This window comes from Eubalaena glacialis, chromosome 5 (genome assembly GCF_028564815.1).
Source record: "Eubalaena glacialis isolate mEubGla1 chromosome 5, mEubGla1.1.hap2.+ XY, whole genome shotgun sequence".
NCBI lineage: Eukaryota > Metazoa > Chordata > Mammalia > Artiodactyla > Balaenidae > Eubalaena > Eubalaena glacialis.
In genome coordinates this window covers 64,497,348-64,514,284 of record NC_083720.1, presented here as the reverse complement: position 1 = coordinate 64,514,284, position 16,937 = coordinate 64,497,348, and the positions used below count along the sequence as shown (strand labels likewise).

Here is a 16,937-nt window from a genome sequence, read left to right as displayed (position 1 = left end):
TCTTTAAAGAAGAGACATGGAGCAGAAAAGTCTGTCTTTGGCGTCTCAGCCAGTTACTGGTGGCTTGGGAAGGGAACCAAGAGAAATTTAGGAAAAGGAAGAGGAGGATGAAGATCATAAAAGCAGCTAATGTCAATTCAGTATTCTAGTCTTCTGGGTGTTGTACTGAGATGTATCTCACATGTCACCATTATAATCATCTCCCAGTGGGATGGATACTATTAGCCCAGCTTTATAGATGAGGAAACCAGTGCACGGAAAGGGTAAGTTACATGTTATGGAAGAGGAGCTGATTTGAACTGAGGTCTGTGACTGTTAAGACCAGCTGCACTCTTCTGCCATCCTGGGGTGCTCATGAAGAGGCAGCCCTAGATCCATGAATGAGGAACATTTCCACCAATGATCTGGAACCTGGTGGTCTAAGATGGTAGCCACTAGTCACCTGTGGCTACTTAAATTTAAATTAATTAAAATTAAAAGTTTCATTCTGCAATTGCACTAGTCACATTTCAAGTGTTCAGTAGCCATAGATGACTAGGGTCTGCCAGATACTGTATCTGCACGGGACAGTGCAGATACAGAAAATTTCCATCATTGCAGAAAGTGTTACCAACAGAGTAGATGGTACCTTAGATGTTAGAATTGGAATCCTGAGTGACTTTGGTAAATTAGAGAAACATTCTGATTGAAGTCACGAGGACTTGCCTTCTGGGACGAGAAGTATGTGGCTATTCAAGTCTAAGGTGAGGAAGGCCCAGCCAGTTTAGCTGCAAAGAAAGAGAAAGCATGAGTTGTAATGACAGTTCTGCATATGAGTCATCAACCTGGCAGTGTGTTGAGAGACGGAGCAGCCCGTGGGTAAGAAGACACTGCTTGCCCTCGGGCAGGAAGTGCAAGGTGATCCCGGGTTAGGCTCAGCCAGATTCCAGCCTTGCTAAAGTGCCGTGGCAGGTTTTGGCCACTACTGCCCGGAGGGAGGCACTCAAGATCTGGGAAGATTAAAAGAATTAGGATTGGGGGGCTTCCCTGGTGGCGCAGTGGTTGAGAATCTGCCTGCCAATGCAGGGGACACGGGTTCGAGCCCTGGTCTGGGAAGATCCCACATGCCGCGGAGCAACTAGGCCCGTGAGCCACAATTACTGAGCCTGCGCGTCTGGAGCCTGTGCTCCGCAACAAGAGAGGCCGCGATAGTGAGAGGCCCGCGCACCGCGATGAAGAGTGGCCCCCACTTGCCACAACTAGAGAAAGCCCTCGCACAGAAATGAAGACCCAACACAGCCATAAATAAATAAATAAATAAATAAAAGAGTAACTGTAGTGCCATGTACACACACAAAAAAGCTTATTTATTAAAAAAAAAAATAGAATTAGGATTGCTCAGCTAGTTTTCTTGGTCCAAATTCTGTCCGTATCTGGATTTGATCCAGTCACCTGAAAATCCTGACCACATCTGACTGGTTTACAATTTGATACTCTCTGCAAAGCACACAATCTTCTTACCATGATTTTGTGAAAGAGCGTTGGATTTCATTAGAAGACCTGGGCTCTCATCCTAGCTTCGCCGCTTGGAAATTGTCCTTAACTGCCCTTACTCCAGGTTTCCTTGAACGTGAAATAGGATATTAAATTCATCGATTGAAGGTGAGTGCCAGGAGAGCATCTGGCATGTCATTGGCTCTCAGTGGCTGTGCCATCCAAAGGTGCAACGAGCACGAGTGACCTTAGAAAGGGGATGTGTTTTCCGAGCCTTCAACATAATTGTAATTAATTTTGGAATTAAAAAAAATAATTTCTATTATGGAAAATTTCAAACAGACCCAAAAGTAGAGAGAATAATGTCACGAATGCCGATGGACTAATTTAATTATAATACGTGCTGCGTATTGAGTATCTACTATGTACCGGGCATGCCTTAGAAGGCATATTCCGTGTATTAACTGATTTAATCCTCACAACAGCAATAAGTAGGTGCCAGTTTAAGCAGAGGGGGTTGAAGCAACTTGTTTAGAGTTACCAGCAAGAATGTGGTAGAGTTTAGAGTCCAACCCAGGCAGTCTGGCTCCTGGAGTCCCAGACTTCACCACTCAGCCGGGTCTGAGGAAAAACAGGTCCTGTGGTTAGAGCCTGCTGAGGTTGGGACCTGCTGAGTGATGATGTCTGATGAGCCCCACAGAGAATGGACTCTGAGAAAGGAGGGAAGGGACTATTCATCGACACTCAAAAGTATGTATGTACTTATGAAAATTTTTCTTGCTTGGTTCCTTAATATTTCTCATCCTCCAAAAGAGTATGTTTGGGCGATTTAATATGACTTGATTTTCCAACAAGAGAGATCCTGAAGTTTTTCCTTCTAGGCCCAGAAGATCTCTGGTTCTGAGCTGAATTGGAAGATCTGCACTGGGATGTAACTAATACAATAAGACAGGAGTGTTATGTACCTTTTGTACTGTCTAATACAGTTTGTAGAGTTGTGTTTTTTTCCTGAAAAATATTTTTGTTTAAATTTGGATTTTTGGCCAAGCTGTTTTACTGGAATGCCTTGTTTTAATGTAGAACTGATTCAAATATTCAAATGCAAATGCATATCTACTCATTGGTTAGGTTTCCTTCTTTAAAAAAAAAATTCAGTGGCTGATACCACCAACTAGACTTAGGATTTCTCTCTCTTTCTCCTTCTCTTTTTAAAAAACAAAATCTGCTGTTTGGCATTTCTTCCCCCCTTTATTATTTCCCCCCTGTTTCCTTTGCCTGAGTTCTTTTTTGTAGCTAGATCTGACTTGCACTCTGCCTGATTTATTTTGGCAATGCAGTTAAAATGGTTTCTTTTTTCCACAGAAAATGTGTTTTGATTTCTTCTTAGAAGAATAAGCTTTTGTTCTTCAAAGTTAAATAAATCAAATTGCTTTCAGCCTCCAAATGCCACTGCCTTGTCTTCATTATCATTGGGCTTTTGCTTTTTCAAAATGATGCCGTCGTAAGCATTCTCTCGCACATGTTTCTGAAGTATCTACCCCCTTTTCCAGTTTATGGTAGTATCTTATTGAAAACGTTGATTTGGTAAGTTTACAGAAAATATGTTTTATCAAAACAGAAATTCATCATATTAGATATCTCTGTTTTAAATCGTTTTATTATTGAAGCTATTCTATTAATTCTTATTTCAGTCATTTAGTTTAGTGATTAAGAGCTGAGTTTTAAACTGCTTAGGTTTCATTTTAACTGTGCCACTAACTACCGGTTGTTTTCAGCAAGTTACTTAACCTCTCCAAGCCTCAGGTTCTTCATCTTTAAAGTGGTGTAGGGTGCAGTGGTGGATGTAAATGACATGATATATGTGTACAGTTCTTAAATCAGGCTTTGGCACAGAGTTAGTATTCACTAACTCACTATTCACTATTATCAATAATTTCCATCCCATTCTCAGGGGTCCTAGTTAGTTATTAGCCCATTCCTGAAGCATCACTTTTAGATACTGTAACTCCCTTTTTACTTCTTAAGAACATTAGAGCTTTGGAGTCTGATGACATCTCAGAAATAGATATTTGGCAAGTCCCTTAGGAATTTGGGCCATTTTCTTGTGTGTGTTAAGAGGGCCTTAGAAATAACATGCCCCTCTTATTGGAGGTGGAATCAGAATTAGTAACAAGGCAATTGAAAAGTGTTGCAACTTAAATTCTTTTTATTATACAGATCAGAGGAGGGGTTCTATTAAGAGGTAGTGTGGACTGAATTTTCTTCACCTCACCGTGCTACTGCTGGGCTGGGGCTTTGCTCTGGGATAAAAGTCTCCTTTTTGCCAAGACTCAAGGATCACTCTCCCTCCCTCCTCAGGACCACAGCCGGCACAAAGTCAGCTCTCCAGATCTTCGGGGCCTTTTCATTTCCTCCTCTAACAGTGAGGAAAGGCAAGCTTTTCTCCTCTTTGCTTTTGAACTCTGGTGACAGGCAGTGCAGTGATGGTCCGGTGGTGGCCTCCCCTGATGATGTGTTGCTTTATTTGCAGTCCTCTGCATGGCTCATTCTTTTGTTAACTCTCCAGGGAAGGAGAGGATGGTGAGAAACTTTAGGTATCACGAGTTAATTTTTTTCTCCATAGCTTATATTTTTTTCAGGGCAAAACATATATATTTTTTTAAAGCAGAAGGATCACAGATTTGATGGAAGCCCCTTAATGTGATTCATTGGCCTTTATAAACAGAAGCTGCACCTCAAATAGGCATGGATAGGACCACCTGGCTTGATTTAGAAATGGCTGAATACATTTCTAAAGAGTAAAAGCAGTACTCTGATACTTGTGTTGTTCTTACATGGAAGACCAGTCCCATTGAGCCCATCTTAAATATGGAAGTGGAGGGAAGTTAATGTCTGTCCTTGACCATTCACTGTCTGTGCAAAGCATAGGCAGTAGAACTAGGCAGATGAGGAGAAGAGCTGAGTGGGGGACAGAAATTTAAATGCAACCTGATGGATCATGGGTGATCATCTCATCTCTCCACTTTACAGTGGAAGAGCCAGGCTCAGAAGGATGATTTTTTCCCAGATCCCTGGGCTGGGGAGGGAGAGGGCTTGGGTGGGAAGAAATCCATACTTTGGGGCCAATATGCTCAGTGGCTTTGAAGTTCAAGGGAGCTTTGCTTCAACAAAGAAAAAAATCTGCATTCAGTTTAGCCCGGTAACTCACAGCAGTGATCATTTCAACATTATCAACCTTCCCCAGGCTTGGTCTCCTATGGGGACCATCTGATGTCTTTTGGCTGTGCCTGGATCAGTCCAGGTTCGTGAGCTATTCTGTTTTCTAACAAGTCGACTAAGATCATAGACTTCGAGATCTCAGAGGAGCTGTGATGGCTAGTTCAGGTCAACTCAAGTACAATTAACATCTTTTAAAAGTATTTGTTGAGCCCCTACTTTGTGCCAGACCTTAGGGGTGCAGCAGTGTGGAAAAGGGACAGACAAGGGTCATGCTTTCATGGAGCTTCTGTTCTAGTTTTTGTAGTAATTTTTCTCCCCATGCCCCCTTGGTCCCCTAGTTTTAGAGTAGGGAGGCCCTAGGACATTATATATGTTGTTCAAGGTCATGCGGATGGTTTATTCCAGAGCCTGGACTTGGGCTTCCTGATAGTTCAGTCCCTTCACTGTCTCTGAGGTCCTGGATATTGCAAGTGTTTGAAATTGAATCATATTTAAAATTGAAAAATAAGGCATGAACACAATACGATATTTAAGCACCATAAAAGGCTGAAGGATGAAAAAAAAAGTCTTCACCCTGTCTATGCCCCTTCTACCCACCACACACATGTCATCTCTCAGTCCCCTTCCCAACAGGGGACCACGGTTGTCCGTGTCCTCTATATCCTTTCAGGATTATTCTATGCGTATACCTACTTAACATATATACGTGTCTACAGCCCCCTCCTTTGCCCTTCCACGAATGAGAGCTTAGATACTTGTCTGCACCTTGCTTTTTATTGAAGTTGATGACTGATAAGGTCTGTGGACTATTTTTTATGCTCCCACATTGATTGAGCCATGAGGAGTGAAAATGCTGGACACGTTTAAAATGTCGTATGTCCTGTTTGTTCTTTGTTGTTGGGAATAGCCCCGAAACATTTACAGACATAATCTGAGAGTTTTGGGTGGACCTAAAAACATATTTTGCTGTCATCAACACTGATGTTCTAAGTTATTCTTCCACAGCCTTGTTCTGTGTACAGAAGAGACTGAAACATATTTGTGAGTATTCCCAGAATTTAGATAACATGAGGGCCCAGAGGGTTTTGTTTTGTTTTGTTTTGAATTGCCACCAAAGCTGTCTCCTCTCCTCAGTTATCTCCCTTGGCAGGGTCTGCTCCAGGGTGCCTCCCTAGTGCTGACCAGAAGGTGACCCCTCAGGGAGCTTATCTGTCCTCCCCGGTGGCCCTGCCAGCCCTCTGACAAGGCTTAGGAAAGAGGGCTGCAACATCTGCCTTTTTGCCGCAGAAACTGCAGCACTGGAGGCTCACGGAGACTTCAGAGGACGAAAAGGCAGACCTAAGGGGCTCGAGGGAGGCAGAAAACGAAATGCCTTAGGCGACATTTTGGCCTAGAACGAGATAGAAGAGGGAATTAATAGTTATAATCAGGATTTTAATTTTTCTTCATTTGTAACTCGAGACTTTGAATCTACTAACATTAAATAGCTAAGGAAATAGTAGTCCCTGTTTTCTGTAAGTTGTCTATTTTCTGCAAGGATGTACGATGCTATAGTAGCTCCACAGTATAGGTTCTGGAACCAGACTCCTTGTGCCCAAGTCCTGGCCGGGCACTTTTTAGCTGTGTAATCTTGGGCAAGTTCCTTAGCCTCTGATGCCTCGACTTCTCTATCTGTCAAGTGGGTTTAAAATACCACCTACCTCATAGGGATGTTGTTCTTTGGTGCTTAGCAAGTGCTAAATAGCCAAATACTTGATGTTATTATTATAATATTATGTCAGGTGAGACCTATTTAAACACTTAGCAAATAAAAGTGTGAAAAATTAATGGTTTTTGATATTTCTTAATTTTCCTGAGTCTCAGAGAGGCAGGTTAGACATAACCTATAAGATGTTGTAGTTTTGTTTGACACTCAGGTAGAGGCTTACTAAATGCGGGTAGCTGGACTCTTGGCTCACAAGGCAGTTGAGAGGCAACGTTTAACTTGTTTTGTTTTCCTTATTAGAAAGAGGTGGGACCATTCAGAGTCTTAAATTATTCTACCTGTAGCTAGCGTAGACGTTGAATCAGAGGTTTATTGAGACTAAGAGGGAACTGCTGAATTGCATTTAAATCCTTCCCAGGAGAACCCTTGTGTTTCCAGATACAGAATAACTTTTGATGTCAATTACATTTTACTTGGAATAAAGTGCTCTGACTCTCACCACCCCAAGGGCTGGTAGATCACAAACGTTCAGCTATTGTCACTTGGGAAGCCCATTATTGCTAAATATATGAACACATTTAAATTGTTGTGAAGCTATAACTCAGGAAAGAGCAACCTTCAGACTTCCCAGTAAGATCCAAATCTCATGTGAGAAAATTCAAAACTACAAGGAGTGCACAGTTTCCCACTGGCGTTATTCAGGAAAGAGCAGAGAAGGACAGGCCGCAGAAGACCTCATGGCTCGGTGGATATCTCCGCGTGATTGGTGTGGCGGCGACTGTGGCTTCCAGGTGGGACAGCCTGGGCTGGAATCACTGTTTTCTTATTATTAATTGCGTGGCCTTGGGCAAGCTATTGAACCTGCAAGCCTCAGTGTGCACTTATGAAAATGAGAATCGTCATTGACTCATGGAGTCATTGAAAAGATTGAGTTACTGACTGTGGAGCGCTTAGCACTGCAGTGCCTGGTGCGTAGAAAGCACTCCGTAAATGTCAGCCACTATTGTTATTAATCAGACAGTCTTCCTTCCTTAATCCCCTGTCCTTTGAGGTCTTAGTGTTCACTGTTCCTTAATCTGTTTAGGCTTCTAGTTTCTTAAGACATGGTTCTCATTTTTAAAGGGACCAGATCCTTTTTTCTAGAGAATCCTTTTTGAACAAGGCACATGTGCGTCCTAATCAAAGCTCTGTTGTGGCTTCTGTGGAACCTTAACACCATAATGGAATTCTAGCTTTATCTAATTAGAATTGTGTAAAAAAGCAATAAACTCTAGAGAAAAAGATGACCTTTTCTTTCCAGATAAATTTTTTCTGAGGTTCTTAATTTCTCTCCATCAGTCTTGTTATTTGATGGATGTGGTCACACTTGGGATTTCTGAATCATCTTTTCAATGTAAGGAAGTTTCGCTTCATTTCTCCCAGCTTGAGCACTCACTTGTGTAAGACAGTAATCACCAAATTTCCCCACCCTATCCCACCCCAAAAAGATAGATCAGTCTTGTTAAATATGGTGGGGTCCCATGGTGATGCGACCTGAGAACAACAGGTGGGTGGAGTGTTTTCTCTCCCTCTGGTCCGCGGCTGCTAGCCTTCCCTAGCATTCATGCCAGCCTGCTCCTGGTTTCTGACTGCTGTGTGCCTGTGGAGAAGGCAACTTTTAATATTAACGTGTTGTGGTAAAGAAATACTATTTTAAAGTATGTGTTTGTTTATCAATATGGTCATATTCACAGCTGTAGAATGAAATGAGAAGAAATTTAACAATGTCAAATGCACCATGACACAGTCCCAGAAATAAGGCTGCAGTTGGAAATTTACAAGCTGTACAAAATGCGGTATCTTCTTTCCTCTAGATTATCACTCAGATAAGACAGGTATTTATCTGGAAATTGAGAGCTGCTGTGCTGGTCAAAGCTTCCCTTTTGTTAAGTGTGTTTGAAGACAGAGAGCCCAGAACTGTGAATCAGTGCTGGGTAGTTTTCAATAGAGCCTGAAAAGGTTAACTTTCCTTTTTTCTGCCTTGTTTCTGGTATTAGTAATGAAGACTTTTAAGCAGCATTTTGTATTTTTCACATTCTCTTTCAAAGATATTGTGTGCAGTGCGGTTTCTTTTTTTTTAATTTTTTTAAAAATTAATTTATCTATTTATTGGCTGCGATGGGTCTTCGTTGCTGCGCATGGGCTTTCTCCAGTTGCAGCAAGCGGGGTCCACTCCTCGTTGCGGTGTGCAGGCTGCTCATTGCAGTGGCTTCTCTTTTTGCAGAGCACGGGCTCCAAGTGCGCGGGCTTCAGCAGTTGTGGCGCACGGGCCCAGTTGCTCCGAGGCATGTGGGATCTTCCCGGACCAGGGCTCGAACCCCTGTCCCCTGCATTGGCAGGGGGATCCTCAACCACTGCGCCACCAGGGAAGCCCATGCAGTGCGGTTTTAATCAGCTGCAGAAGGCCATTGTGGAAGAGAGCCACTGTGCTGGGATGCTGGTAATGGTCACGATAGCTAACTTTTAGGAGGGTACTGACTGCTTGGCCCTGTATTAAGCATTGTACGTATATCATCTTATGTAAAACCCCCAACAGCCCTACGAGGGATGCTGCAGAGAGGCCAAGGTTCAACAGCTAGTCACAGGGGTCTGGATCTGGGGACAGGCCACTGGCTCCAGACCCCTCCTTTGTAGCCCAGCCTTGGTCTTACATGCCCACTCCTTAAAGTTGGTCAAACCTGTGCAAAGAACTCTAAATGGGAAGTTCTACTATGTTGGAATGAAAACTCTTACTGTGATGAAACATTTCATTCTGACATCCCTTGCTCTTGACCTTCTTGTTTTCCTTGATGCAAAAAAGTCCAGGTCTAAGGGAGCCACTGATAAAAAGAGGAGACATAAAAGTAGTTGAGGGCTTCCCTGGTGGCGCAGTGGTTGAGAATCTGCCTGCCAATGCAGGGGACACGGGTTCGAGCCCTGGTCTGGGAAGATCCCACATGCCACGGAGCAACTGGGCCCGTGAGCCACAACTACTGAGCCTGCGCGTCTGGAGCCTGTGCTCCACAACAAGAGAGGCCGCGATAATGAGAGGCCCGCGCACTGCGATGAAGAGCGGCCCCCACTTGCCGCAACTAGAGAAAGCCCTCGCACAGAAACGAAGACCCAACACAGCCATAAATAAATAAATAAATAAATAAATAAAAACTAAAAAAAAAAAAAAAAAGTAGTTGAAAACCTTTTTTCTAGATAATGGCCTAGTTTGAAGTTTTACTGGGAAAATTCTCTCCTATCTTTTAGCTTTTTTTTTTTCCTCTTAGGACAATTTTTCTATTTTTCCACCTCTGGCTTTTCTACTTTTTTCCCTGCTAGTGTCTTCCACATTAACCGACTCTCAAATGACAGTATTCCCAGACTTGACTTTATTCAGTTTTATTGTACAAATCCATAGTTTAGCCATGCTAGGTTGTAGCAATGCAGAGCAGGGAATTACTTATTCATTTATAATTAAGAACTTGGTTCTTGCTGTTTTAGAGGACAATGCTTTATTTCCTTTTCAGCTAAGGGGGTAAGGGTCCTTTCCCCAGCCCATTTAGTTTGGGAGATCCCTCTCTCTGTCTCTCTCTCCTTCACGTATACACACACACACACTATGATTATTATAAATGACATAGTGACAGAAAAGGATAATATGGATAATATTAGGCTACATGTGAAGGATGAGCTATAAAATAAGTACAAAGTAATACTTCAGTGAAGACAACCTATTGACTTTTTGCTATTTCTTCATATTTCTGTAAGCTGGTTTCATCTCTGTTTTTGTTTAGCATTTATAGGAAACACAATCTGGAGAGACAAGAGAATGTTTTGTTCCTTAACCTGGTGTAGGTTTGCCTGCATTGTGTGTATGTTTCAATATACACAGTCAAGTGTAGAATTTTAATCCTATCCTGGGTCTTCAAAACAGGAAAGTAAAGGGGTACATAACTGTCACGTAGATGAGACCACTGTAAAAAAACAAAAAACAAACACAAAACTTTGAAAAATAAAAAATTATTTTGCAGGTTTATAGGGGGCTTCATTTGTAATGTAAACACAGATGTTGACATGGGCCAATTGTTAGAAGAACTTAAAAATATAATACAGAGCCTTCCAAGGTACAATGAAGACCGAAGATTGAGCATTTTATCATTGTGTTCTTACTCGCCCAGTGAAGTCCCAGCCAAGCTGCACCCTTCGCTCAGTGGAGATGCAGAGTTAACTCAGTTTGGTGTGGCCTGGGAAAGTCACGTTACCTGACACATACAGGGTTCCTTGTGACTGACCACGTTCGCCCTGTTGCTCATTACTTGACAGAATGTAGCTGAAGAGTTAAAGAACAGGTTCCTGAGAAGAAGTGCTAAAGGACTCACAGGGAGAATGCCCACCAGTCACCCCAGAAACTTGTGTTAAAACAGACTGATGCCGTCAGTCTACTGTGGTTCTCAAGTTCTGTTCTTTCTTGGTTTATAAAACCTCAATAAAGAGGTCCTTTGGAAATTTTCGTGCTTAAATTTCCTTAGACTGATTTCAAAGAAGAAATGTGTAATGGGGGAAGGAATGCAGTGGGATGGGGTGGGACGGGGTGAGGATGGATTACAATTCCTCTGTGTTCTTGAATATTTAGGCCAGATTAACATGTGATATGATGCTTGCCAAGCTTTACCTTTTTTGTTTTCTCTTGCAGGAGTGACTTTATTTGAAGACTTCTAAGAGACTGAAAACTTACGACATACAAAGTTGCCTAGGGAATTATTTTTTTATCTTTTATACAATTTCTATGGTGGAGTCTGCAGGCACGTAGATGAAAGCTAAAAGGGAATACTGTTGCTGTGCTGGATACAGAATTCAGTTTGCTTTGAAACAAGTTTTGGTTTAAAAATGTCTGATGAAAAATTTATTACATTTCCAGGGAGGAAAAGAGCTCATGTTTTTGTCTTCCCAACCACCACCCCTCCCAATCCCCCATCTGTGGCCTTGGTGTACACACTGCAATTTTTCCAGTATGATAACTATGTACAGTGGAACTATATGTGTAGAGTCTGAGCTAATGCTCAGGGTGTGTGTGTCTGTGTGTGTGTGTGTGTGTATGTACACACATGTCTGTGTGCCTGGGCTTCTGTTCCCCCAACCCTTAGATCTCATTTTGCTACTGGTTATAAGATGATCCCCTTACAGTTTAACTGTTACAAAAGATAAAAGATGAATCTTTGGTGGTGAAGGCTCCTTGAAGATATAGTCTAACCCTGGGCAGTTGATCCCCCAAGAGATCATGGAGTCAGAGGGAACCAGATGCTAGACTTTGGATTCAGAGACGAGAAATCAGCACTGACCTGCTACCAGCATGCCACTCCTAGGTCACTTATAAAATATTGAGAGTTTTGGTTGTTTTTGTTTGTTTGTTTGTTTTAACTCAAGCTAAGCAAATCTTATTTAGCAACTGAGTAAAGGGGGAAATGGTTTAAAGTCACTAAAAAAAAAAGTCTTGTTTTGACAACTCAAGGCTAAAACAAAACAAGACGATCTCCACTTCTGGTGCAAGATGGACCCACACCTTCCTCTGGTATGTTTTGCTTGGTGTTCTTCCTGTTCTCCATCTAGTAGCTAGTGCCTGTTATTTAAAGGATTCTTGAGGGTTACTTTCCCCTGTAGGTGTGGAATACCCCACTTTAAGAAAAAAAAAAAAAAAAGCTTTACAGTTTACAAAACACCTCAAAGAACCCAGAGGTGAAGGTAGTAGTACATTTATGGGAGGTCTGGGCCAAGAGGTTGGGGAGTCCAGGTACAGGGAAATCTTTAAGACCTGCCTCCATGTTGGTATGGTGCCTTGGCACTTCCTTTATTTCAAAAAGAAAGCACTATTCTCATTTGACTCCCAAGAGATGATTCCCATGAAAATGTACTTTAAAGCATCCATTCTTTTTCTGGCACCAGACTAAAAATGTCTAACCTTTTAAATGAATGGTAGGTTCAATTTCATGTGAATTTTTGCTGACAACTAATTAAAAGCTGTACATGTGTACGTGCATACACACAGTAGACCAGGGGAAGGCAATATGGAAATAAATTTCACGGTGGTCCAGAAAGTAGCAATATAGGAATTTTGGGGGTGTGTATTAGTGTAAATAATATGCGTGCAGTCTAGACCAATAGTTTTAGTTTTATAAAGAGGAATCATTTTTTGTTTTAAAAATATTATACCCCCGGAATGGTGAGGGATAAAGTGTAAGATATTCTTCAGCTTTAATTATTTTATAATTTAATTCAGGTCAGATCGCTTTTTTTTTTTTAATAGCAATACAACAGGCAAGAGAATACTCAAAATATTTAAATTGTATTTATACCAAGAGTATGTTTTAAATATTTTCTAATACTTGAGCAGTTGTTGTCTGACTGGCTTCCAAATATGCCAAAAGTTAAGCATTCAATATTTTCAACATGTATGCTTTTTACTGGTTTATATTACCTAATAAGAATCTTTAAGTGTTCCCAAAGCAACGGATGTTTACAGGCCTTTTGTGTTTTTCCTCCTTTAGAAGGCTTGGAGACCCACAACAAAGTTACTATATAAAACACTAATGATGGACTAACTTCTGATGTAATAAATGAGTTGGCTACCACCTCAATGTAAAAATTTGTAAAGGAAAGTTTTCACCGAGAGTCAAATGTATTTTTAACTGTCTGGTTTGTACTTCTATGACTTTTGTACTACCAAAGCAGAGTTAAAAATAAAAACGTTAAACAGAGTGAGTTGTTTTTGAATGATCCAATTGTTGGTGCCTTGGGTACTGAAAGTACAATTGTGGTTGGTATAATTTATCGAGCTTAATATCACAGTGCCTGATTTCTTACGTCTGAATTGTCAAGTGATCATTTGGCTGACTTTCCCCATTGGATTCCTCCTTCCCCCCATAGTAATACCATCCTCACCCCCGATTATTATTTTTAAAATTTGGAGATAATTTTGGATGTAAGGAACAGTTGCAAAAGCAGTACAAAGAGTTCTTGTATACCCTTCACCCCACATTCCCTTATGATATCATCTTACATAACCGCAGAACAATGATCAAAACTAAGAAATTAGGGCTTCCCTGGTGGCGAAGTGGTTAAGAATCTGCCTGCCAATTCAGGGGATTTGAACCAGGGTTCGAGCCCTGGTCCGGGAAGATCCCACATGCCACGGAGCAACTAAGCCCGTGCGCCACAACGACTGAGCCCACGCGCCACAACTACTGAAGCCTGTGCGCCTAGAGCCCGTGCTCCGCAACGAAAGAAGCTACCGCTCGCCGCAACTAGAGAAAGCCTGCACGCAGCGACAAAGACACAACACAACCAAAAATGAAAATAAATAAAATAAATTTATTAAAAAAACTAAGAAATTAACACCAGTATAATACTACGAATTAAGTCACAGCATTATTCCGGTCTCACCAATTATCCCACTACCATCCTTGTTCTGTTCCAGATTTCCCACTGCATTTAGTTTCGGCCTCCTAAATCTCCTGTGACCTGTGATTTTCCCTCAGTCTTTTCTTATTTTTCATGATCTTCACATGTTATAGCGTGTACTGGTCAGTCATGTTGTAGAGTGCCTTTCAACCTCAGTGTGCCAGCTGTTTCTCCTGACTAGACTGAGGGTTTGCATTATGCAAAGGACACCCTTCCCATTGCGCCGTATCGGGGGCTGGTGGGGGAGGCCATGATGTCGGTATGTATCGCTAGTGATGTCAACCTCCACCATTTGGTCAAGGTGATGGTCACCAGCTTTCATTTTGGTAAAGTCACTATTTTTCCCTTTGTAATTAGTAAGTATTTGAGGGGAGGTATTTTGAGATTAGGCACATACCCTATTTCTGCTTAAACTTTCACCCTTTAATTTTACCACCTGTATTAGTTTCTTTGGGCTCCTGTAAAAAACAAACTGGGTGGCCTAAGATGATAGAAATTTATTCTTTCACAGTTCAGGAGGCCAAAAGTCTGAAATCAAGGTGTCTGCAGGGTTGGTTCCTTCTGAGTCCCAAGGGAGAAGCTGTCCCACGCCCCCTCCTGCCTCCTGGTGGTTGCTGGCAGTCCTGGCGTTCCATGCTGTGTAGCTGCTTCCCTCCAATTGTCTGCCTCTGTCTTCATATGACCGGCTTCCCTGGGTGTGGGCCTCTGTCCTCTCCTCTTCTCATGGGGACACTAGTCATTGGATATAGGACCCACTGTAATCTAGGATGACTTCATCTTAACTTGATCACATTTGCAAAGACCCTAATTCCAAATACGATCATCTTCACGGGAACCTGGGGTAAGGACTTCAACATATTTTTTTTTTAATTTTTTTTAAAAATTTTTAATTTATTTTTGGCTGTGTTGGGTCTTCATTTCTGTGCGAGGGCTTTCTCTAGTTGCGGCGAGCGGGGGCCACTCTTCATCGCGGTGCGCGGGCCTCTCACTATCGCGGCCTCTCCTGCTGCGGAGCACAGGTTCCAGACGCGCAGGCTCAGTAGTTGTGGCTCACGGGCTTAGTTGCTCCGCGGCATGTGGGATCCTCCCAGACCAGGGCCCGAACCCGTGTCCCTTGCATTGGCAGGCAGATTCTCAACCACTGCGCCACCAGGAAAGCCCTAACATACTTTTTTCGGGGACACAGTTCAACCCACTGCACCATCCATTGGTGGATCTTGCCTGCAGCTGTTTTTACTGTGGGAGGGGCTCTTTCAGGTTGGTGCCTGTGTCCCTTCGACATGGCTCCTTCTCTTTATTTCTTTCTGCCTTCCTCTTTATCCCTTTTGCCCTTTCTTACTCTCTAGAACCACGAGATGCTCCAGGCTCATCTTCTCATCTTGTGTTTTCCTTGTCTTAGCCTTGGAATCCACCACTAACTAATCAAGGAGCCCTGGTTCCTTTTATTGGAGAATGGTGTTTAGAACTAGAGATCAGAGCACTAGGTGTGCTCATTGATACCGGGGTGTTACTGCTTCTGGGCACACAACTACATACACACACACACTACTAACCCATTCATATACACACATCTTGATGTAACTCTCTTTAGAACAAAAGCATGAGTCATGACTGCTGCCTCTGACCCCAGTCTAGCTCCACGGGGTTCCCTCTGACCTTCCCACTTTCCTTCTTTGTGACTTTTCCCCAACAGTAAAGAAACCTGGCTGTTACAATCTATAATATTTTTATACAATGTCTCAGCCCTAGCATACATATCAAGTAGTTTGAATACATACCCCTGTGAGAAATAGGTTTCCAGCTAGAGCACTATGCTGTGTACTTATTCTTCTAGTTTTGAGCCTTAGAGAATCCGACAGCCAGAAGCCTGTTTGCCAAATTTACTTAGGTCAGCGCCTTTGTTCCCCACACCTTGGGCGGGCTTGTGTGATTCAGTTTTAACACAGAGTCATTTGTCATCATCTGCGTTCCATCTTTCCTTCACATCCCGGTTAAATTTCTTAAAATTTATTTGCGGCAGGGTCGTGGCGGCAGTCGTGGCGGCTCTGTCGGGTTCAGGGCGCCTGCCCCGCTGCATGGGTTGCTGGCTGCGAGGCACAGCGCCTCTCTGATCTTCCTGCAGGGCTCAGGCGATTCTGGACAAGGATTGAGAACGTGGCTCAAGCAAGTTTTCAATGAAGATTTAACGTTCCAACACAGAAAAGTTAGTTATCTAACAGCTCCTCCCAGGCCATACACTTCTTTGAAAGGAGGAATCTCCAGTGTATGGTTTGACAGGTTTAAAATATCTAATGACTGCCCAGAGCACCTTGAATCAATTGATGTAATGTGTCAGGTGCTTACAGATTTGATTGATGGTGAAGTAACAAGTGGTATCAAGAAGAACAGGATATCGGTAGGAGGATTTTCTATGGGAGGGTGCGTGGCGATGCATTTAGCATACAGAAATCATCAAGATGTGGCAGGAGTACTTGCTCTTTCTAGTTTTCGGAATAAAACATCTGCTGTTTACCAACCTCTTCAGAAAAGTGATGGTGTCCTTCCTGAATTATTTCAGTGTCATGGAACTGCAGATGAGTTAGTTCTTCATTCTTGGGGTGAAGAGACAAACTCAGTGTTAAAATCTCTAGGAGTGAGCGCAAAGTTTCCTGGTTTCCCAGGTGTTTACCATGAGTTAAGCAAAGCTGAGCTAGAAAAACTGAAGTCATGGATTCTTACAAAGCTACCAGACTGAAGGCATCGATTGATTTGTTAATATGTAAGTAATGTCTTTATGAAAAGTGATGTTTACTGCCAAATTCTAATTTGATAAACAATAATTAAAATATTAAAAAAAATTTATATACAGCAAACTTCACTCTTTGGGGTGCCTCATTGGATTCTGATTTTGAATTTTCGTGTATGTGTGTGTGTGTGTGTGTGTGTGTGTGTGTGTGTGTTTGAAAACAAGATGATCAATAACAGCTTATGCTAAGGAAGTGGAAAAGCTGATTTTACAATTTTCAGCTCTTGAAAACCAGGAAACCCAGCATATAGGCACCAGGGAGGATGTTAGGAATTCCCCCAAATCTCATTT

At 42.2% G+C, this 16,937-nt stretch overlaps 1 protein-coding gene and 1 pseudogene across 1 annotated transcript in view; both read left to right on the top strand.

Annotated features, from left to right (window-relative positions):
- Positions 1 to 13,110, top strand: part of RELL1 (RELT like 1) — a 61,856-nt gene extending 48,746 nt beyond the window's left edge. Inside the window, exon 7 of the mRNA XM_061191316.1 lies at positions 11,100 to 13,110. The gene's annotated coding sequence lies outside the window, so the exon portion shown is untranslated. The remainder of the gene's footprint in view (positions 1 to 11,099) is intronic.
- LOC133091782 (lysophospholipase-like protein 1) lies at positions 7,918 to 16,595 on the top strand (annotated as a pseudogene).
- Positions 16,596 to 16,937: the final 342 nt, after the last annotated feature.